General features: G+C 45.0%; 1 protein-coding gene across 1 annotated transcript in view; it reads left to right on the top strand.

The window, feature by feature from the left end:
- Positions 1–25,269, top strand: part of ENPP6 (ectonucleotide pyrophosphatase/phosphodiesterase 6) — a 490,209-nt gene that overhangs the window by 277,062 nt on the left and 187,878 nt on the right. The window lies entirely within an intron of this gene.

The raw sequence follows: 25,269 nt of genomic DNA, 5'->3' as shown, positions 1-25,269 counted from the left end.
GGGGCTGAGACATTAAAGTAAACAATGGAGTGATCGGCAAGATAGGGATCAATGGAGATATCGAAGGAGGTAAGTGTTGTAGAAAGACATGGTCAAGAGAGTTCTGACCCGAGTGGGTAGGCTGCTCATGGAGGGAGTAGAGGGAGTGGTCAGGTTAAAGTCCCGAGCATGACAATAGGGATGTCGGTAGGAGGTGACTCAAGGAGAAGGTTCAGACGGGAACAAGGAGTTGAGAGGACCAGGTGGCTGATAGGCAGAACAGGGAGAGGAGTACGAGGAAGGAGTTGCATATTGGCATTTTAGTGCTGCCTGACACACACAGGGCCACCTTAAAGATTTGGCGGTATTAGCTGTGCTAATACTACCAAAACGAATCACCCTTACTACTAATAATAATTAGGCTTTTATATATAGCGCTACAAACCCTCAGGTATCCGAGCGCTGCTTATTATTACCCACGGTGTGTGGTGCTCACTTGTCATCCCAGTAATTTACTACCCAATTGAGGGTTAGTATTTATTTATTGGAGTTTCATAGAGTGCCATTGGAGATGGGTGGAATAACTGCATGCAATCATTTCTCATGGACGGCTACCTCTGCTTTTCACAGTCGCATCATCTCCATGTCAAGGCAGCCGTGTTTTAAATAATATTGTTTACTAAACCCATAATCATATGAGAAGCGCCTGTTCTACTGTTACTAGGTTACGATGAAGCCCACAGTGTAACGATGCAAGCATGTTTTAGAGATCATTGGAATAGCAATTGAATTCTGCATGTATTGGTCTTGTGAGGGCTTCAAAATAATTAATCTTCCATCTACATTTATGAAGGCAGACCTATTGGCTTTGCCAATGCTTGCTTTACATCGTTGACCAGTTTCATAAGCACGCAAGAGGCTCCAGCAGGCTCGGACTGCCCTATAGGGCAATAGGGCAATGCCTGAACCAACATTCTAGTGTGGGGCTGTTTTTTATGGTCAAAGTGGACCATTTTTTGGGCCAATGCGGGCCCGTTTGATGAGTTACTTCACTATGCGCGAGTAGTTTGGACCATTGTTACTGAATAATATTCTTTAAATTACACAATTTACATCACATTTTATCAAAAAACTCCCTCTTGGGGACTATTCAAACAATCTGTCACAAAGGAATTAATTGTACTTTGCAACTGTGCGCCACTTTTACATTGGTGCCCGGGACAATGGGACAATGTCATGCCCCAGTCCGACCCTGGGCTCCAGGGACACAAAGGCTTTCCTTTTTAGGTTCCTGTAACACAGCCTGTCTAGGGCCTTTTGGGGCATAACCCCTGTTTCCCCAACACTTCAACTCGTCCTTTGCTTGAACCGCGGTAGTTTTTTTGGCGCCATTTATTACGTGCGACAGCAAGCAAGGCCTCAGAAAAGCCTGCAGTGTTCGCGGTGCATGCGTTTGATTTATTCCCTGCCGCCTAGGGTTTATAGGATTGTAAGCAAGGCCCTATTTTATAACGTCGTTTCCGAGCCCTCTTAAAGTATAGCTTGGACGTTATCAGCTGGCGATCGGCCATGCAGTAAACCTTGGCGCTGTGTGGAATGCTTTACCTTGTGAACTGTGGCGCACGTTTCCGGGATAGCGAAAGAACTGTGAAGGGACATGCCAAGGTCCGCGGGCCGGCCTTGTTCTACTCGAGACTGCAGGCAGTTTGCAACTTAATCTATTGCTGCGGCTTGAAGTACAAAAGGCCTGTTTCTTGTACAAAACGTCTGAGGCACGGGATGTGAATGCCAATGTGATTGGATTGCAGGGCCGGAGAGGGCAGCAAGGACATCGGTGCATTCTTTAAAAGGTCGGCTTGAATGTGCCAACGACAGAAGAAAGGAAAGGTGTCCAATTTTCTCAAATTCAACTTGTGGCTTCATCTTCCTAATAATTTTTGCTGATATAAAGGGCATTATATCGGATTTACTGGACACAAAGTTGCAAAGTAGAGCCTGCTCCCTGTCCAGGACGAGCCTTCAACTTGCTGACTATCCCCAAAGGGAAAATGGTTTGAATAGCATTTGGCCGGCCATTTTGGGATGAATTGTGTTAAATTCTGCATTTAAGACCACATTAAGCCGGTAATATTTGTCAACTTAACAGCTGCACTGTGCACTGAGCCACTAAACGGGTCAATTGTCCCGCAAAACAGACTCACATGTACTGGTTACACCCACTGTTCTAGTATAGGCTTAAGCACTACCGCCAGACATAGCCTGCCGATCGTAGATCTGCGGATTAAATTGCCCTTTTGTCCTATATTATTAAGCAAGGTTAGTCTTGGGCTTTAGAAGCATCCAGGGAAGGGGCACCCATCAGTGTGAGTACATAACAATCCTAACAAACAACTCTATGTACTAAGGGCATTGGAAAAGTATCCAGAGCCTAGGCCTCAGCAAGTTTAACGTCCAAAAAGAAGAGTAAGTCATTGCATTGTGACAACTGATGCTGAACATGCTGTCTATGCGATATGGTAATCCCTTGGGATCTGTACCTGGCCCATCATGGAGAATGATCTGTCCCTCCTAACCACTGTAGATCAGCGCTGTTCCTGCTCCTAAAACAGCCCCTTTCTCTAGCTCCCACACAATCTGTCTTAAAAAAACCAAGGAAGATGCCCCGCAGGCACGCCCAGTTACACAAGAAATATTGTGCAAGCCCTCCTCTTCCACCAGTCCCTACATACTACATTCACTTTATGGTCAGCCCACTCTTGGTCATTCCCCCCTTACACAGCCTGCCCGCTGGTTGCCACACACCCATCCACCATCAGACCTTGGTCAACCTCTCCCTCCCTCAGACATCTACCAATGGAGAAACTCTTATAACCTGCCCGATCTTCCGAGAGTTGGATAGTGATCATAAACCTGTATAGTATTGGAGGAGGCTATTGAACCGGTAAGTAGTATGCAAGTGTCCCTCCTCGTGCAACTAAGCAAAGGCTTCTTCTTTCAAGGCATAGATTGGGCTGTGGACCGACCTTCGCATTTACCCTTTTAATAGGTTTAAGGGAGAAGCCAGTCTTTGGGACTGGAACCGAAAATACATTGCTCTTTCAACTAAGGCTTTGGCAAAGGAATATTTGCATTTCGGTCTCGCTTTTGTCACCCTCTAACAGAGAAAAAAGGAGACACTCTCAGAAATTAGACACTCTGGAGAATCTTGGACCGAGATTAAAGATAGGGAAACAACTCAGAACCGGTTGGTTTTGTGAGAAAAAGAAACACTAAAACATTTCTTAATTTATTGTGAGGCATTATATTTAAATATTTTATTTATTGGACATTTGTATGGCGCCTATACACAAGAAGTGTTTCAAGGCGCCATAAGACAAAGAAAGGGGGGGGGGCAGATGAGAAATAACACCAATGCATGGTCTTACTAGGTCTTGTGATATTCGGACCATGCAGATGCTGTTAGAATAAGTGCAGGGGCAGGGGGGGTTGGCAGGTCAGGGCGGAAGGGCTGGGATAAGGGAAGGGGAAGCGAAGAAGTCCCGGAAAGCTGGCGCCCCAGAAGCTGGGCCAGTGCTGAGGGGAGCCCAGGAGGACGAGTACAAGGGGAAGCAGGCGTAAGGGTAAACTAGTTCCGGGACAGGGTTGAACCAGTTCCAGGCTAGTCAGGGAAGGATGCCTGAGGGCAAGTGCTGGTTGAGGGGTGCTGGGGTAGACTGGATGAGGAGGGCCTGGCCCCTGTAAGGCACATAAGGCACCAGGCACCAGTCACAGCGGCAGGGGATCATTAGCAAGGTACGGGGAGGGGGAAGGAGCAGGAGAAAAGGGAAGTCTGGATGATATCAGGGTGAAACTATTCGGAAGCATGTACATAACATTATGATGTTGAATTCGCAGGCATTTGGGTCATGGGGTCTCATTACGACCCTGGCGGAAGACCATGGTGCTATTAGCACCATGGTCCATGCCGGTAAGTTACCGACTCCGCCATGGAGAAAGGGGGAATTACCACCCCATTCCAAGGTTGGCGGGGCGGTAATTCCCCCTTCCTCCATGGCCCTTCCCCATTCCCATTTTTGCCCCATAGGGCTCAATGGGAATGGGGAAGGCGCTAAGTACGGTGCCTCAAATTGCTGCACCGTAAAGCACCAAGGTCCCTTTGCGGGTCCCTACTTTAACGGCTGGTCTACACCAGCCGTTAAGGTCGGGTCGAGCAAAGGGACCTCGTAATTAGGCGCTAATAGGTTAACGGCGCTGCAGCCTTTTACGGCGCCGTTAACCCATTAGTGCCTGGGTCTTAATGAGGCCCATGGTGTATGAATGGAAACCACATAAAAGCTTGATCTGATCCGAACATATATAGTAAATGACTCAAATGATCAAGGCATGTGAATACTTTTTTCTGTGTGTAAACGCAATTGATTGTGCACTTGCGAATAAAATGTTAGAGCAACTATGTGTGTGTTGTTATAATATGATTTTATTCTTGAAAAGGAAAATGGTGTGTATGGTTTTATGTAAACCGTAAACATACTTTAAATAGTTTCTAAAATACCACCAGTTTATTTCTTAACATCAGTTTTATTCAAACCAGTGTCACACTCCACCGGCAACTACGGAATCTCATCACGTCAGTCTTCGATTATCCGCGGGCAGCAAAGAAATCCCAATATTATCTCTGCACCACTTCCTGTGAACAGGGGTGGACTGGGAACCAAAAGAGGCCCTGGAAAAATGTTCAAAGTGGCCCCAGGTTACGCATTTTCAGCACGAGCAACCCGTTTCCTATGAGAAAATGTGGAAATACCGCAACAAAAAGAGGCCCAGGTTGCAGAGGCCTACCAGGAAATGTCCAGAGTTCCCTATAGGCCAGCCCACCCCTGGCTGTGACCAAGGGAATTCCTCTTACCAATGCTTGCATTCCCCTACCTCTGAGGTGCACCTGCATTGACTTAAGCCAAACCACAAACTGCAGATCTCAGCCAGTGCCCCAAAAATACACAGTAAAGTAACTCCTCAAGAATGAATAATACTGAAAATTAAGTAAAAAAAGAAGAAAGCAAAAAGGAATCTTTAATATTCAACAGAAAAACATCAGGAAATAGTTCAGAACAAACAGAAAAATAATTATGGCCAAGAAGATTGTGATTTAGAGCAGGTGAGAGAAGGATTTAGGCGGGATGCAAGTGTGCATGTGCGTACCCCCGTGGGTTTCGCACCATTTTCAAAGCATACCGTTATTGTTGGCTATAGCTAAGTGCAAATGAAGAGGTTTTGCATTGTGATGCTGGGTGTTGCATAGGGGTTGCCCTGTTACCCCCAAATATAACACAATACATGTTTATTTTGGCCCTGAGCCACAAAACAGGTGCCATTCCAGGACCCCCTGACCCATCAAAATGTACAATTTCATAAAACACAGAAACTACCACATTTAAAAAATAAAATACAACGAAGTGTAAACTCACTCCAGACTCCAACAAACTGGAAATACATACAAATAATCTGTATGATAAATATAATAAATGCTGTCAGTGGGACACCCATTCACTTCTCCCTACCTCTTGCCAAGATCTGCCCATGACATTGCCTGTCTGTTCTTATTGAGATTGGACCATGAAGCTGCATAATCCAGCACAAGTCCTTCTGACGGCCAAGGGAAATGTTGTTAGTGCCAAGACCATATCATGACCCTTCCGTTTACACAAAGACCTGTTCAAGGGGGGGAGCATTTAACCTCTGCTTGGTTAGAAGGATACTCTCACAGCTTTAGCACCCTAACGTGTTTAATTTCCAAAGCACAGAGTCCAAGTCCAAGCAATTGGAGTACCCATACCTACTGAAACCTTTTCAGATAATAAATCATTGGTTCTGATGGGATGCATGTCCAAGCCCCCTAACCCCCAAACGATTCAGATTGAGGAACAAATATTAATAACCAGAGGGCCCAGAGGAGGGTGGGTGAAAGTAGGGAGGGATGGGACAGGCCTTTGGCTATATAAGGGTGATGCATGGACAGGGGTAGAGTGGGGCTGGGGGCCTGAGAGGCACCATGAAAGGAGGTTAGGGAAAACATTAGTAAGCAGTGTGAATGAACACAGTAATAGATAGCCCGGTGTCACGGTAGAAAACACTGGAGTTCCGCCATTTTAAGATTGAGGCCCAGATCACAGCAAGAGCAATAGCAAAAGCGTATCTTGGCACCCAGCGCAAATACACTTTCCCAACCCAAGCCAAAGAAGAGAAAGGCCTTCACACCACACTGACCCACTAGCTATTGTCTCATGTTGCAGGGCCATGCAATCAGAAAGGAATGCGAATAGTCCAGTGCGAGTAGGGCTGCGCCTGTCCGTGAAGGCAGGGTCGGACTGGGCCATAAAATTGTCTCGGACACCAATGAAAAAGCGGCCCACAGCTGCAAATGGCTATTCATTCTTTTTGTGACACTGTTTGAATAGTAACCAAGGTTTTTTTTTTAAATAAAGTGTCATGCAAATTGTGCATTTTAAAGAATATTTATTCAGCAGCACTGGCCAAAACTACTAGCCGCAGAGCGAATTAAGTAGGCCGCCAATCATATTGCTAAAATCTAAGTTGGCAAGGCCACAGACCACGTGGAAGGGGACTGGCATGAAGATACCAATCATGCGGCATCCCATACAGAGCGGATGGTGTGTACATGGGGGTGACGAATGGGTGTGGGGAGTGAGTACCTTATATTGTGTACGTCACAGGTGACGTCAAGTTCCTTTCTAACCCGTTGCTTGCTTTTGAACTAACCAGTGCGCTCCATTGCAGTTGGATGTGAAGGCTCCTACTGACATGTATTGTTTCTCTTTTGTATGAGAAATAAAACCTTGTTATCCTTGCCAGAGGTGCACCTAGCCTTCTTCCTCAGCGCATTGTTTCTAATTTGGTCTTGTTGTCCGGTGGTTTTCCTACAGTTCCCACAGATAAGTCACCATGTGTTACTAAAATAGGGTTGTCCCAAAAAAAACATAACTGATAATGTTCAAAGCTGCTTTGACATAGTTAAGCACAGGGACTTTTCTTGTCCCTTCTGAAAGTAGGATATTAGTTATAGTCCATCTGGATGATGGGTATCAGTGTTGGTTTGTAAGTGTATTCAGTTGCAGAGAGGAGATAACACTATGAGATTACTAAAAGGTTTGAAACCTATTATGATGAAGATAAATTAACTGCACATAGTGTTTGCCTTAAACACGTGTATGATCTTAGCTCTATCTTGCAGGAACACTGGTAGCTTGCAGGAATACAGATGCTCCTGCATGCTCCCTGCAGCCCGACACTTAGAGAGATGATGCAACTGCCTTGTCTCAATAAGCCTTGAAAGTGGAAACCAAGGCCTTCACACCGTGGTGCCTGCTGCATGAACGACGGGTGGTCTCTTTGGCAACGTGCTGTCGCCATGATAAAGAGTAGTAAAACGGTAGTCCTAGAGAGTCACATCTGCTACCATCTCAACTTGGTCTTGCACAATCTTCTGGTCATATATGAAAATATTTTGCACCAGCGACCATCACATAGGATTTTGCTACATTAATTCCCAGTTCCGCTTGGCACAGAACTCCTCAAGAGTGAAGAGTGTATTCAGTAGTTCCTATTAACACAACATGATCTGTGAAGAGCAATATCAATATTTTATTGGCTATAGTATTGGGTACATGAGTCACTATGCCCCAAAGAGCAATCACAATCCCAATAAAATAAATGTTAAATTTGAATGGGCCTATGATAAGGCTTTGGCGCACCCTTTTGTATTACCTTTATCTAGTGGACCTCCATGTCTAAATCGAGCTAAAGTTGCCAAAGTGTTTGATTTCTTTATCGAATGTGGACTGAGGTCTATAAGGTTGGTTAAAACGTTTCATGGAGAGGTTTATGTCCAGACAGAACAATGCCTCCTTGCACCCCCATTGCTGTTCGATGCCAACAAGCGCCTCAAATCATTACATTCAATAGACTCTGGTGTGCATTCCCTTGATGGGGTTAGTGCTCAGACTTCTTTTCTTTGATTACTCCCTAATGAATCAGAAACCAAAACAGAGTTTACGACAGTTTGCAACAAATACATATATTTGCACAGATTTACATTTTATTTAGAAAAAAACAAGTAAGAAAATGTTTATGTATACTTTATGTATACTTTATTTTAAATGCCTTCATTTTGACTTTTCAGCATACAATTATTAGTTATTTGTGTCCCATTTTCATCCCTGCACTTTCAGTCGTGTTATTATTTCAGAGATATTTTAACATGGAATCATCCAAAGAAAATCCTTTTGTCAAGCCATGATTTTACCCCTCACATTGTCCGTTCCTAGTTCGATGAAAACCGAGCAAGCCCTCTTTAGGGCCCCTTTGCTTATTTTACCTTTTAGGAGGACACATGATTGTATCCCACAGATGGATATTCTCAGGCCCCTTGGCTTTCATACAAACCAATCATTTCAGCGTTGGATCTCCCACTGGAACTGCTTATGAACATAATCCCCAGACCATTCACTGGTGCCCCCGCCACCATTCTCCTAGAGACCAAGAGACTCTGTACTACCAGTTCTCTCTATCTCCTGGTAACCAAGGGAATCACACCCTTGAGGCAATGATCTGACACCAATTCTCTCTTCTCAAAGGAATGCCTCACATCAGCCTCTCTCACACTCACATCCTTGTCAGTATGGGAAATGTGTTGTGAAGGTCATTACAATTCTCATTCACTAGACTTCAGTTAATGAGGGGAGTTGTCCCTGCAGCTTTCAATCGCCCATTTGGGCGAGATGGACAAGGCAACCCATCCCGTGATTTGCAGATCTTCCCCCTGCTCCAGGATTAGGAAGGATCATTTCTGCCGTCCACTCACATGTTCTTCCTGGCTCCCGGTAACAAGTGAGCACTTCCTAGTGTCCCCTGAACCCAGGATATCACCTCAAGACTCTCTGTAAAGAAAGGATTGACATATTGCCTGCCCCGAGCTCCCCCTGTTCTTGGTGAATAAGAGAAATTCAATCCCATCAGCCCTGGGTATTCGCTCCCAGGCTCAGTATCTGACCAAGGGGAGCATCTCCCATCTTTGGGTGCACTGAAAGAAAAAAGAGTATGGAAAAGTACTTCAATGTAATCCAGTCAGTCACAAACGTACAAAACTGTGTAACACGTCGGGCTGAGCTATTTATACACTTTTTCAAGAGTTCACATTCAAGAGCAAAACAATGATATCGCGAATTAGAGCTCAATGCGTTTTGGAAAATTCCATCATCAGGAGCGGTTCCACATCAGCAAAACCTAGACATGTTTGCGGCCTGTCAAACTACTTATATTCCCTTTCTTTGCATAGGCTGCCAAGTAGTGTTTGATTCAGATTATTACTTGTTGTTTATTCTAATTTTAAAAAGTGTCATCGACAAGGTGTTCCTGTGACACTACTCCTCTCCTACGCATACAGGGACCCATGATCCTTCATGCCATGATGGCCTCAGATTTAATTTTCCCACTTTTGGGTTGGACGAATACATGCAGAGTGAAGAAGTGTTGAGCATTTTCTATTGGTTCACCGAATAATTGAGGTCGAAGATGCGAGGCAAGTTCTGATCAGCAGCTTGCTTGATGTCAAAAGCTTCAACGACATCTCGTTGTAAGGCACACTGTGGGGAAAGCAGGCGGTTCTTTGAATCAGAAAATAGATTTGATTAAAGGCATTTTAGAATGCCTATAAATGTTCACAATAGTTTGCTTGATCTCCCCAATATCCATGGAGAACACCCCTTTTACATTTTTGCTTGAGGTATAACACTAAGTTCCCTTGTAAGGACATGCACCGCGTGTGCACAACCTACCTTCCAATGGACTACGACGAGGGTCAGTGCCCAGCGTGGCAACAATTCAAACAAAAAACATAGAGTATCGTAACCAAGCGCTCGGCCGCACACGTGATGCAGGCCAAAAAACAAACAGGGTGAGTCCACCACTGCTGTGGAGGCTCTCGACGTCCATGAGACAGGCATTGGGATGAAAGCAGTCCCAAGGAGAGCGTTATCAAGCAGCCAGCTGGCAAATCCACACGGATGACAGCAGGCTTAAAGCATCAAGCACAATAGGCCTTGATGGCGGAAAAAACAAAAAAGATATGCATATGAAAGAAAGGTGGCACCAAAAGGAAGGGTCGATACACAAAGTTCAGGCTTCAATACCATGCTACACCACTACACAAGAGGGAGGCTCCCTTATTTCCACAATCAAAAGAGTTTTACGGAATGGGAGGAGGAAAAAGGGCCTGTGAAAACCACATCTCTTCCAGACATTAGACATGAAACACAGCACAAGAAGAGTTGGTCCATGGATGATTTAAAGCCACTACGTCTCAAACGATCTCATTCATTGTATCCAATGAACAAAGGGCCCTAAATAGAAAACAGGATACCATAGAAGAGGGACAGCATCCCGAAAAAGCTGGGCACAACCTGACCTAGACATGCAGGATGAAGACTTCTTGGACCAAGACGATGACATTTACGAGCAAGAGGACATTAATAGATATGGAAGAGGACATTGACCGGAGGAATATCCTAGGCCCTCCCCTGGTGAAGAGAATCCTCCCATTGCATATTCTCAAAATGAAGATCAGTTTTTATACACATCTCTAAAAGAGAACAGCAGGCCATTTAGGAATCGAGGCAAAGGTTTCCGGTGAAGAGACTTCATTGAGGGTGTCCTATAAGAAAAGAAGCAGATCTCACAATGCAGCCCACTTCTTAAATCAATCAAAAGCGTTGCCCCATCCCTCATAAACCCGGTGCTCACAAACCCAGCAATCCCATGGGTGGTGAAGATGGATGTACAAGCCTTCCCCCAACTGACCCAATTTACATAAGGGCCCAATTGCTGCCAGATTCCTTGATAATCACTACAGCATGGAAACGAAATAACACTTCTCTCTCCACATCTGAGTACCTACCAGAAAGGGAGAGTAAGAAGACTCTTTTGGAAGAGAAATGGCCACCATCTTGGCCTATGGGCTACGTATTGCAATGCCATTGCGTTGATGGTGAGATAGAGTCGCGCTCAGTGGGATGACCCAGACAATTTGGTCAAGGGGGTGCCTGAACCACTCAGGGCAGACTTCAAGATTATGCATGAAGGCAAAAATCAGTTACGGCCTTAATAGAGCATTCGCTGGGAGCAGCATGGACGGCTGGTAGATGGGTGGCATCAGGGGTGGATGGGAACCAAAAGAGGCCCTTGAAATAATTTTTAAAATGGCCCTGTATGACGCATTTTGAGCAAGCCCAACCCTTTTCGTATGAGAACATTTGATAATAAAATAGATAACCACCCCAAAGTGTCCCACGGAGGCCTACCGGGTTCCCTGCAGGCCAGTCCACCCCTGGGTGGCATGGGCCACAAGCGTATATAGTCATGCTTGGCTCAGATGTACAGGCATCATCCTGAGACCCAGAGCATAAAATTCATGAAACTAGTGGAAGTCAGTTTAATTTGCCCGGTCTGTGGATGAGGCACTAGAAAAGGTAAAGGAGAACACGACAGCTTAACATGTTTAGGCCAAATCACTGGAAGAACATACAGCAAAAGGGAACATCCATCAATCAGTGTTCCTTTCATTCCTATACCTACTCACAGCCTGCAAATCAATATGCCCATTCTTCAGGAAGAGGATGGTATTCTAGCTCAGCGATGTAGCAGTCAAACTATTCAAACACACAGCATCAACAAAGAATCAGATGTACATGCAGAAGAGGCCAGAACCCAAAGAGAGCACTCTCTGCTGCCCAGCAATGACTCGCCAATATACGTCTCTTCCTATGGTTCTCCAGGCGGAGGACGATTAATATCTTTTGCCCATACATGTGAGGGGATTACATGAGACAAGTGAGTGTTGAGCACAATCAAACAAGCTAACTGTGTGGAACTTCTTTTCAAACCACACAGTTTGCTTCCACAGAAAACGAAAATGCCACACAATCATCGCACACTTCTCAAGAAGGAGGTTGAGGCGATGCTGCAAAAGTGGGCAATTGAGTCTGTACCAGACAATCAGGTAAACAGGGGTATTTACTCAATGTATTTCCTTGTACCAAAGAAAGACAAAACCAAGCAGTCCGTATTATGCCGTCGGCCAGCAAATAAATATGTAAAACCACAAACAGAAATTCTGGTTGACTGCTTTCCACATTGTAATTCCACTGCTAAAAAAGGGGAGTGGGGGTTACGTGGCAATATTGGGCATACAAGATGCATACTTTCCTATTTCAATGTCCCAGGTCCTCACACATATCTACTTTTGAAGGTGGTAAACAAAGAATCTCTCAAGCCGGTCCATAACTCACCCATTTCTCTGACCAAAGAAGACTACACCCTCCACATTGCCACCATATATCTGCCTGTAATGGAAAATAGTAATTGCTAGTACTCCTGATTACAGACCGATCCCCACCCTGCTAAATAAAGTTAATACGTTCACCAGCTTCCTATCTCCTCAACCACTGAGTGTGCCGCAAAGGAATTATTTCCATGGTGTCTGGTTCACCTCTCATGTCCTGGATCAATCCAAAATCCATTGCCCATCATCCCGGTACTCCATTATGTCCCTAGTTGCTGCAGCCAATTAATTGGTTTGGCCATGAGTAAAAGGGGATCTCCGTAGCTGTTTCTCTTTTTCTTTCAATGGACACTGAAATGACCACAGACCCAGGCTTACAAGCAAGACCTTTTCGAAGAGGCAATCCTGAACCATGTGTCTTCTCTTTCCTGTATCATTTTGCATATTTGTCAAGAAGACTAAAAGACTAAGATCGTAAAGGCTCGTCAATTGACCTATTTGATAAGTTGTTTCTCCAAGAGCAATGCAGGGTTTTCCCTGAGTGGGACGCTAATGCTATACAAGCAATGGTTTTGTCCTTCCGTCTTGTATGGATTAGAGGGCCTGGAGCTACACAAGTGGGATTGACTAAAAAGGATTGAGGGGTTATTTTGGCATAACATGCTAAATCTGACCCAAAGCACCCCAATAGAATACCTGCGCTTTGAGTTAGGATTATTATCCCTCAAAGCAATGGTGCTAAAATGGAGGGGGGGACTATATGTTTGTACCCAGATAATGAAGAAGGATTCCTAGTTGGCCCTAGTGGCAGGATATATACCGGGGGAGTCAAAGAAAAATGACAAATACTTGGAATCTATAAATGAGCTATTCATTGACATAAACTGGCAGCCCGACTTCGCCCGTGGAACTTCTTATAGAAAGTTTTAAAAAGTGCTATCAAGGAAAATCTCCCAGTGGGACTGGTTAAGTTATTAATCACTGCATAGGTACGAACAGGTGTCAAAAGTGACCCATAGTTTTATGCAACCACATTCATACCTGATGATTTCCTGGATCCGGGAGTTAGATGTCTTCGACTACAGATAAGGATAAATCAGATCCCCACATGTACGGTTATGGGGGGGTTAAATGAAACTTAATCAGGAGAGTCGTTTTTGTAGGATCTGTAAAAATCCTGCGAACGCCGAAACGGTGAGACATGTTTTCACCAGCTGTCCTGAACTGGGTCCATTGTACATGGTGCGTTTAGGCCACTTGGTCCACGTTTATGAGTCAATCTTATGTGAAGATTTCTGGGTATTTTGCCTGAACACACAATCTACATCAGTACACATTGCTTTGTACCAAATTTAATGGAAACATTTATGGTAACCATAAAGTGTGAAATGAGGATTGGATTAATTTGTGTAGTAAGGTATGAGTTTTGCTAACTCTTTTTTTGAGGTAAGAATGTTTGAAATTTGCATTGCATTGTATCTTGGCTCATGTCTATGTATTGCATATTAGAATGTCGAATGTATGTATATTAATGTATAATTGTGAATTACTTATGATTTTATGTGTATTGTGTATTATTAATGTATTTATACGAAGTATCTATGAACTAAACGTATAATAAATATTATTTTATTTGTTAAGTACTGAAGGTCAAGTGATAGTTCTTAAAGTTGTGACATGGCCAGTAGTCTGGCTTTGTCAAAAGAGGACGGAGAACCCTTTCTGCTAGTGGGGGAAGGTCTACAAAGTAGAAATCTCAAGTCTATCCTGTTCCTGAGGGTGGTGACAGATGACAAGGGTCACAGTTCCTACCCCCCTTGTTCCAGCATTCTAGTATGCAGTCCACAATTGTCTCACACCTTGCCTCCAGCACATCATTCTTGCCAGACCATTTCTGTTTTTTGTAGAGTCAATTAGAAGCTCATCAGCCAAGACCATCAGCAAAGAACGATAAACCCGTCAGCACCACCCGCGCACTGTATATTTTTGGCAGCCGCCTAAAATGAACATAGACAATGAACGCCTAGCTCGCCATCAGTATTCCTCGACAGACGCACGCAGGAAAAAAGGGAGAAGCATATCCTTCAATTTAACAGCTCCGTTGATTGTATCACTACCCGGTAGGGAACATCAGGGCTAGATTGGTTAGTGGAAGTGACCCAATAGCAGGAAGAATGGGAATATAAAAAGAAGACCATAAACAGGAAATTGTTCCAGTGAGGTGAGAGGTGGCGGAGTTGGTGGACTAAGAGGCTAGCGGGAGGAAGGAAGGGTCAACGGATTGTGGATGGTGATTTTTGGAGAAGGTGAATATTGGTTAATGAGTGCAAGTGGTACTGCAGTGTGAGTGTGTGTTAGTGTGGCAAGTGTGGTTAGATAAGATGGCGTAAGGCGTGAGAGTGAATGTGACTGGGTGACAGGAGTGGGACTGAGTAGCAGGCCAGAGGAGTAGTAGTGTGAAGGAGGGAATGGTAGTGTGGAGGAGGGAGGAAGTATAATGGAGAGGGTGGAGTAACAGCAAAGGGTGGAGGTGAGGTGTAGAGTGAGGGACATCAGAGAGACAGCAGAGTTGAGGGAGGCGAGAGAGAGAGGTGGGCGGAGTTGGAGTGCAGGAAGAAGTCAGGAGAGCGAGAGAGGAGAGACTGAGAAAGTTAGAAGGACTTTTTGTAAGGCACAATTCCTTATCCCTATTGAACACTAACAGGGTCGAGTAGGGCAGTTACAGAGTTTAAGTAGAGAACAGGCCCTGCTTTTAGGTCCTCACATCTATGAGCACCTGGTGCTGGAGGTGCAGCCAAATACCCTCGCTTTCCTCAGGCCTTTAACTCGGGCTACCGGACCATTACCCCCGGTGTAGCCTGTGGAACGGGTAGTTAACACTATATTATAAGCCTAGACAATAGGGGACAATCTTCAGTACCTACTAACCTGGAGCTTGTTGCATGATTTTGAGTTCCAATTAGGACCAATTGTTTTTGTACCCAGAGACACTGGAAAAGCAGACAATACATTACATCCCCACAGCCAGAGAGAGTGCAATATTCGGCAGAATTACTAGAAGCAAAAAACAAGTAGGGCCCTGGAAGTCCCTCTGCCAGACATCTGTCCTGGTTACGAGAGCCTTACCCAGATTATTTAGCTCACTATCTTTCAGAGAGGAGAAATATCCAAAGCATATCGGTTTTTGTCCTGCCCTGGGGCAGTCCAGCTAGGCAATTCTCCTCTGAACAAGCGTACCAACAGCAACCCCATACATGTGTTCGGTCTGGTTGGACCTCATCATCAGGGTGGAGCTGTGCCTCTCTAAGAATAATGAACAAGGGGTCCACATTGGGATTCCCCTAGTAACTTAGGGTGAGACCCAAATTTACTAAAAATATGCAAAATAAAGGGGAGGTCCTGGGAGTCCCTCTGCCGGACATTAGTCCCGGTTACGAGAGACTTACCCTGAGTCTTTAGCTCACTATCTTTCACAGAGAAGAAATATCTAAAACATATCAGTCTTTGTCCTGCCCTGGGGCAGTCCAGCACCAAAATGCTAGGCAATTCTCCTCTGACCAAGAGTACCAACAGCAACCCCAGGCACGTGTTTACTAGAAGGTCATCAGCATCCATCCAGATCGGCACCACCATATTTTGAATACCTGATGGAGTCTCGTTCTCTGAGCCAAATCGCCAATGACTCCATTGCTTTGATGAAAAATGGGAGTGACATTGGACAACCTAGCTTAGCCTACCTGCAGTGGGAAAGGCTGTGGGGTGAGCCAATTGCTGTATACATTTGTAAAAGGTAAGCTATAAAGGTACTCAATATAAAAAAAAAACTGACCCATCTCATCAATGAAAAAACATAGGATCATTCTGTTTCATAGAGTTCAATTGGTGTGGCCTGTCTCCGCTTCCTCATCTCCTTCAGGCACATCTGCAAGAGCCTCTTTCTCATGTCTGTATTGAATTAATGAGAACCAAGCAGGATTTGTCAAGGAGTCAAACTATCATTAATACCTTTCTCCAAATAGCTTCCTTCTATGCCTTGTTGCCTCCACCACACAAGCACTCTCTACATTAACCTAAGCCTACCCACAGCTATAATCAAGATTTCTGCAGGGATCCTCAATAATTTAAAATGCCCTCATAATCAGTGTGCATCTTCACCCCAGCCTGATCCGGCCACGCTAGCACCATCTCACAACGCCCCAGTCTCACCTCACCCTGATGTACCCCATCTGCCATATAAAGACTAGCCCAACCGAAGTATCCTCTGGTCGAAGCCTTGCCATTGAAGTACCCTTCACACTGGTCTCATTACTGATTTTAATCTTGGATTCTCCTTCCCATCGTCGGATCCACCATGACTCAAAGATCCATGTACCTAATTGGCTCTGGTATGGCCGCAAAACTAACGTAGCACTCTCCCGCTCAGCGACACATTTAAAGGACCAACTCCTTGCTGGCCTTGGAACCACAGAACAACTAAAATACACCCCATCAAGGGAGAGATAAGTCCTGGTCCTGCTAAAACCAATCACTTATGTCACAAATTAAGGTAACTCACCCATGGTTCCACTAATTTAAGATTGGCTGTAACTAAAGGCAGAAACTTATGTAAACCTGTCTGTTACTTATGCAAGTAATCTCTGCACCCCATGGCTCATGTGAACAAATGATGCAATGTCACCCGGCTGTACACCCTCGTTTACACAGGGAAACCGATCCTGGAAAGTGCTGCACTTGCTCGCAGCATCCCATCCTGGTAATACAGACAGGCACCACACCAGAAAAGCAGTGCAACGTGCAAGAACAACCAGCAAAATATTCCTGAGCCATGGCTGCCCTATGTCCGGGGCCAGGATTGGAAAAGAATGGAATGGCTCCAAAGTGCCCAAACCTTTCTATTCACATGGAGCCTAAGCTTTCCAAGCTGCTACTGAGTCTTTTGGTAGCTTGCCTGTGTCAAAAGCCTGACTGCTTTGAAATGTGTGATTTTTATGTTCCAGCACCTCTTTCAAGGCTGAGTTCAAATATAATCGTGTGTATGGAGACTAAATAGTCCTGACGCGCTCCTGCAATGCTACTTCGCTTGCGCTTCAATGGGTGGTTAAGGGGAGGCAGTGTTGCCTTTGGTGGGAACATGAGCTTTCTGGTGACGAGCTGTGGTTGTAAGGTGAGATTTGCTAGGCATTAATTCAACTAATGTCCAATCTTTGTTCGAGTGTTACATGTTTGCTGGTGATGTGATAGTCATATTAACTCACACGCAAATGTCTGGGAGTGCTGCCTGTACACGTAGACTGGAAAATATATGTATTTTAACTCGGTTCCAAACTTAATCAAGTATACATTAACACAATTTAACAATGTAATAATTGAGAAGGTCAGATAGCACAGCAAGTAGAGAGCTAGCTTTGACATCCTGCAGAGCCTGCGTTCGAATCCCAGCAGGGCCAAACTCAGCCTTTCATCTTTCCAAGGTCGATAAATGAGCACCACACACTGCAGGTAATAATAAGCAGCGCTCAGATGCCCGAGGCGCTATATAAATGCAAATTATGATTATTATAGAAGCAAAAACAGCACAACTGTGATGGAAAATCGCGTTAGGTTTTATGATGATAGCTGATTTTAAGGGCTTGTTAACTTTTGTGGCAGTGGTAAAATGTTCAAGGAAGTGTCTATCTGTAGAGCAAAGTCCTTTACAGGTCAAGGCTCTGGGGCGCCGGCATCTCGTGAGGCTCCTAGGACTTCCGGCAAGAAGGCACCGTTTGCCTTTGCCCTCAGTCGTCTTTGCTGAGCAGTGCTTTCTTTTGCACTTGAAGGGACATGAGAGATTGATAATAGCACAGATATCACGAGGAGAGATAAGTTAGCCATAAATAGAGTTCAAGAGGCGCTGTTGTGAAAAGAAAAAGGACACCACATCAAGCATTGCCTGTTTAGCAAGGTGTTAGGCAAATTGCCGTTGAAATACAAGTGTCACTGATCTCTTTGTAAGAGGCATGATTTAATGGCTGCAGCAGCGTAAAGAGTAGGTTGGTGCTTGTTAAACTCTGACAAGTATTACGAATAAGGCAGGCATGCAAATAAATGAAGCAGGGTCAATGAAGCGCCGAGGCGTTCTCTGTGCGTGTAACCTCTTTAATCTTTTAGTGCGAACTGGCGTGAAGGCATAATACGTGGGCTGCAACCCACAAAACAAACAACTGATAAGGGACAGAGTGCCTTTGCGTTACATTAACAATAGAGAGAGGACACTACAGTGCTAGATCTGAATTCATTGGTAGATTTAGAGGAAGGCAGAATCTAGAGCTACTCATCACAAAATGGACAGATCTCGGTGAGCAACTGCCAGAAGAGATGAAGGTGTTGAAGGGAGTGTTGCTCCCTGGGAGTTTACAATGAATTATGAGAGTGTGCAATGTGATTGTGCCCTAAACCCAATATATTGAGGTGGTACCAATTGGGTGGAGGACTCTCATCCTCGTGCAGGGTCTAACCTCACGCACGGTCTAACTTGAGGTCTGAAAATAGGGCTGCACGGACCCAACCATTCCCAATGTGTTTGACGAATTTGTCAGTAGTGCCGGTCGTATGAATCCACATGGAAGGGGTCTGGCTCGGGTGGTGGATCAAAGTGAGTTTGAGTGTTGGGCAGCTGTTGAGTATGATGAGGGTTGAGATGCGGAATACTGGACATGCAACCGTCAGTGTTGAGCTGGAATCTAAGGCAGCTAAGATGGTCGATGGTGGAAAGCTTGCAGTCTTTCAGAACTTTACTGTGGCTGCTGAGTTGTTGAACCTCTCTCCTGATTAAGATCCTTTTTCTAATCTATGGCTCGACTGCCTTGTTGACACTTCCTTTCCTACTGTACTTCAGGCAAGCCTGCGTGGCACAAAGAGGTGTTTCTCCTATCTCTGTACCCTCGCTTCTCCTTGAATCCTGTTGCCTCCTTTTTTTCAGACTGGGAGTCTCCCTTTCCTTAACACCAAGCCCACCCAAACCACCCCCTAAGGAAAATGTGGGATGATCAAAACTATCAAATGGGCTCCCTTTCTGCTAAAGTAAGGGGCGGACCGAACCCGCACTGCAGAAGATGGTTCCTCTTCCTTGAATCATTCTTGTGCCGACATAGTCTTCTGTTCCTCGTCTTGTTGCATTTAGTGTCATTTTGTATTCTTAGAACCCAGGCTAACTCTGGCCTGCACATAACATTTTATTTTGTCGGCATGTGCCACATTCTTATTCTTGGTGGGTTTGGGGGCCTGCAATGCATGCTGGGATGCATCAAACTGCATTCTGTCCTTTCCCAACAAGCCTTACCTCTAAGTGGGGTTTCCCTGCCTCAACAAAACTAGCTAATGAAACTGTCTGTGTCAGAATGTCCAAAGTAAAGTTTGCTGTCCTGTGTCCAAATCCTAACCTGTCTCTCACAATCTAAACTTAACATAAGGTGGAAAAGGGAAATGTCTCTTGACTGCTGACCTGCAGCCCGACCTCGTAGGCCAAACACAAAAGTTCCAAAAAGGTGCAAAAAGTACGTAAAAGTTACACAAGACTCAAGGGGTTGATTCCCTATCCCCAGAGTCTTTCTAGAGTTCATGCAATGGTGTCTGTAATGAGCAGCCTTTTCTTTATCTGGCAAGCTTGACTCTCAGGCCCGGTGACAGGGATGGTTGGCCTGGACACCTTTTCCAAGCCATCTTTAGGGTTACTGACCCTTTCTCAGTATCCCCCTACTTGGTCTACTCTCTCGCCAAGTAGGATAATCAATTTTCTCATTCACCCACAGCCTTGGTTTACTCTCCTGCCAAGGTCTCTGAGTGTCCCTTGTATATGCTTGCTTTGGGTTCCTTGATTTTATGGTTTAGGGTATTCGTCCCACGTATGGGTTCATGACCCCCTTTACTTGATTAGCTTCCCAGCTCTCTTTCTTTAAGCCTAAGCATTGATTCACTCTCCTGCCAAGGTCTGTGAATCTCTCTTCTATCCATAATGTTTATATTTATCTTGGTTACTGGTTGGGGACATTTCCTTAGTGTGGATCCCAGACCCCCTTCACTTGCTTGTTCTCACTCTTCCTTTTGTTTATAAGCCACAGCCTTGGTTTACTCTCCTGCCAAAGTCTGTGCATGCTGCTTGACTATACAAAGTTCATACTGTTCTGTATTTATTCTCCCACTGTGGGTCCCAGGCACTCTTCATGTGATTATTCTGCCTCTTTGGCTCCTTGTGTGCCTTGCCTCAAACCTCTTGCTCCCTCTGGTTCGCCCCAACCCTGGGATCAGCCAGCCTGTTACTTGTAGGGTCCGGGCCATCCGACACTGGTTGTACACAGGTATCCAAAGAGCTTCAGCGGTTTCCCAGGCTCTCTGATCTTATGCGTGCTTCTTCTGCTAGTCAGCATCGGCCCCTGTGCACTCCAGCGGCTCTGGTCACCAGTAAGCAGACTGGTAAGCAGTTTTCCTTCACTCTGGTCTGCTTCCCGTGTTGCGAGCCGTATGCGAGTGCTGTTCTCCATTGGACGTGGTCTACCTCTCCAACTGACTGATCTCTGCGTACCTGGAGGCTCTCGTGGTCCATGCCAGACCAAGAACAAAGACACCACCCTTCGCTTTCCTCTCTGCTTTTGAATGACAGTGGGCCAATCGGGTCACTGCAAAGGCTAGAGTGCAGATCTTCGTTTGTGTTAGTAAAAATCATTACTCATGGCCTCTTCCTCGTCGCAGTAGTTATCACCTGGAATGTATTACAACAATACATGGGGGTTTCGGGTAATCTGGAGAAGAATGGGTTTTGAGGGAAGGTGGGAGAGGGAAAGGGATATTGTGTTCTCCCAAGCTGATCACCATTCCCAATGGGGTTCTCCCTCCCCATGAGATCATCCTGCTGAGTGCCACCCCCAAGGTGACTATCGGGTAGCGTCCTCATCTGCATGGCGTCATGTGAAGGGGCTCCCCACTCTAAAGTAGTCACAACACCATTTGTCACACAGTGTACAATTGCTCTTATTGACTACTCCCATCACCCAGATATATAATGCAATACAACTGGCCTAGACCATGCATTGCTGCCCCCTGAACTTATGCCCCGCCTATGTGAGCTAGGTACTCATCTATTTCTCTTTTTCTAAGTCCCTGCTACTGTCTGAATTCGATATTGGTTTCCTCTTTGTGGTATAAGAGACCAGCAATATCCACGTTTTCTGGTTTTATATGCTCAAGTCAGTGTAATGACTAAATAATAAATGCAGAGTTTTGCTTAACCCAGAATTAGTCCACCTTTCATCCCACACTCCATCATCACTGTCTTTATTTGTAAGGCAATTCAGGAAAAAGTTTCCTGATCTCATCCTGTAATCTGAGGATCGTTCCATGGATGTAGTTCCCCACCTTGCATTAATAAGGGACGGAGCCCAATGCGTGAGAGGGACCGGACTAACCTTTTTCCATCAATCATCAAAGAGTGCCATTTTAGAGCCCTACGGTCTGTCAATGCCTTCTCCCTTGCAACAGCATGTTCGAGTATGGATGTGGGCAGCTGAACCTGGCCAAGGTGTCCCTTTGGTATGACCTCCCCATGCTCCTGAAAGACTAGGACAGTAGTCCCTCTAGTTCAGGACACGTTTTTTAGACTCTCCTCTTCAAACTCTTTGCACATGATGATGGTGAATGTCTGGTTAATCGCTCTGGTGGCTTTAATGCGCTTGCTGTTCTGCTACACTGATCTTACATTGCACCATGCACACCTACTTGGCTGCTTCACTTACTTGCTCCTGAAAGTGCCCAGGCTTTTAAGGTTGAGTCACCTCACTGGTCCCGCCTCTCACCCCTTTTTGGGGGTGTTACGACTGTGGACACGTTTGGCACCTTACACCCTAACATTATGTCTGACTCAAGTGGTACCATTATAGCTGACTTTGCAAGGACAAACGGCTTTCTGGATAATACCAATCCTTAGGGCTGACCACGCCACAGAATGAAGGGGCGATCTTGCCAGATAATATTGCTGCTACAAAGCCCCAGGTACCTTCCAGCACCTCATTTTTGCCTGTTCAGCTTCCCTGTGTCCAGAGGCCTAAAACATGAACTGCATGATGACTAATACACGTTCTCCAGTCAGACATGCTACAGAGGTGGCAGATTACATTCGGGACCATAACATTGACATCTGTGCTGTCACTGAGAGATGGCTTCATGCAGCAGCGGGACCCTCTTTCTCCCTGGCCATGCCTATAGGATACAAGATAATCCGAACTGATCATATATCGGGTCGGTGGAGCGGATTAGCCCCGATTCACGAGGCCTCACTCCAAATCCACCAAACTGAGGGCATGACTTTGGTGAGTTCTGAAATCCTACTAGCAAAACTGTTAACCAGTTCCATGTGATAATATCCCTGCAAAAATGTTGCCATACAAGAATGGTGCTGTTTTTTGCGGCTATATTGCCCCATGTAACCTCCGTGGAACACCCCCGCAACCCCCATATTTTTTTAAAGGGAGCGGGGGAAACCCCCAAGCCCTTGCTCTAATTTTCTACATAAATTATCCCCATAAATGTCACCTATGCTGTTTCCCGGTGACTATGTGTATGGTGACATTATTTATGGGGATAATATTACCTGATACCCTGTTAACCCCAATACAACTATGAACATCATCTTGGTACATCGTCCACCGAATAAAATGCCAGATTTTCTCCTCCATTTAAGTGATGTGATTCTGCCTCTTCTTAAACCCTCCTCTAAGGTGATCATTCTGTGGGATCTGAATCTTGGGTTTACAGACCCAACTGACATATATCTGTAATTTGGGAAGGTTGTTGATAAATCCATGGAATAGCCACCAAAATAATGTACTGTTCCTGCCAATCGGTCCCATGGAATTACCACAGGATGATCAGGGGCGTCAAGACGATGTTAGTCCAACCCCACCCATTTTGAAGTACATTGGGCACAATAGAGATTTTTATGGGAATTTAGCAAGAGTGGTAATTCTGCTGTGGTAAATCTGATGATTTGTTTGTGGTGAAGTGGAGGATTTACCGCCAGCTATGTGTTGGAGTTAAATCCTCCACATCCTCCCCAAACCTCACTGTGCGGCGGTGTCCTAAAGTGGCAGTTATTCTGTAACTGCCATTTTCCAACCATGTTTCCCTACCACTGTACTCTTAATGGGCCCAAAGTCCTTGTGTATATTCAGTCATTCCCCCACTCGGTCACATTATTTTGAAAAATGTCAGGAGCTATGGGATCCCAGTTGGAAGATGTTTTGTCCTTTTTTTTTATCCGAGACCACCACTCTGCTTTTACATTCCCCAAGTGGTCGCATGGGTTTGCTGCTAATAAAGTGCCATTACTGGGCTGGAGTTGGAATATAATAGGGAAAATGTCATGACCGTACAATGAAAATCACAGTAGAGCACAAACATTCTTCAGACAAAGAAAATGTACAAACATCACACGCAATATCCCTGCCAAATTAGAACAGCATGGACCAACTGCGTGCTGACAGGAAGTGTTGGAGCATTTCTAGATATGGTGGTAGTACAATCTAAACCTATCACTGAGAGTACCGGGCCCCCATTAATGGATGCATTTCACACCAGTATATTTGATCAAATGTATGGGCTGTATCGTATGGCACAATTTGCAACATAAATAGAAAATTCGTAATAGAAGCACAGGCACTTTTAGCTCAAGCACAAACTCTATATGAAAAGTCCTAGAATGATGGCTACCACAGCAAGACCTATGATGGTTCTGCTTGGACAGCCCCTGGCATTATCATGACTTCACATACTACATTTCAAGGCAGCACGCACTGTAATTCAATATATGGTTGAACAACTTCGTCTGCCTAAGCACTGTCATTTTATGAATTGAACATTTATTGAAGGTTGTTTGTGATGTCGCATTCTATGATGTCAAAAGGGCCAAATGTTATATGACATCACTTCCTTTGATGCCATGAAGGTCATACATTAAATGTTAACCCTGGTATTTTAGTGTATTGACATCCCAGGTCTTGGGGTCTGCCTTTGGCCCATTCGGTCACACAAGTGAGGAAGATTAATCCCAAGGATTCTATTCTTATCATTTTATAAGCTCTTAAAATGATAAAGTAATGCGCTGTCTGCTCTGAAGATGCTGTTCCATTGTTCCCTGTTCTGGGATCTCGGCCAGTCAATTGTTTCTTCCTATCTTCTGTTCAATTCATAAATGTTGCAGTCTCTGGGAATTCATCCAGTCTGGAACTCGGGATATGGGCAGCAGAAAGACTTGCTAAACATTCTGCGCTTCCCAAGTCCCTGTACCACATGATCCAGCATTTTTTACCCAGCAGTGCCTAATAGGTCACTGGAATAAGGCTACAATAGCTGGGCACATGACATTTCAGCCTGCATGGCACACAGTGCATAGAGTCCATGTAGCACTTCTCTCCTCTGGCACTCCCCATCGCTCAGCCTGTACCCGGTCAATTGCACCGTTGCTCTGAAGCAGCCTTTAACCATTGTGATTGCTCTACAAAAAGCACTAAAATAGAATCTAGAACTAAACAAAAATATGGTCTGGAGGTTTGCCAGTGGGTTCCAGGCCAACGTTAGGGCCAGTATTACATAAACGTTGCACTAGTGCAGTGCAGTTTTGCACATTCGTACTCATGGAGGGGGAGGAGTGCAAAGGGGTGGTGGAGCGGAAGGGACAATTGTTTCAGGGCTTGCTCTTGCATGAGAAAGAAAAGAGTCAAAAAGGAATAGATGGTGGATACAAGCAATGCCTTTATATGCCTATAGAAAACGTGCATTGGCATGGTTTACTTCCTGGGGTAATGCCACTGTACTTTTGGTAGTTGAGTATGCATAGGCCTATTGCCAGTGTAACAATCAGCCTGTCCATCACCGGGAGTTGGCTGTGGGAACGTATGCATGGGCCTGTTGAT

Source organism: Ambystoma mexicanum, chromosome 6q (assembly GCF_040938575.1).
Source record: "Ambystoma mexicanum isolate Mex_15411 chromosome 6q, UKY_AmexF1_1, whole genome shotgun sequence".
In the NCBI taxonomy this organism is placed as follows: domain Eukaryota; kingdom Metazoa; phylum Chordata; class Amphibia; order Caudata; family Ambystomatidae; genus Ambystoma; species Ambystoma mexicanum.
This window is presented reverse-complemented; position numbering and strand designations above follow the sequence as displayed.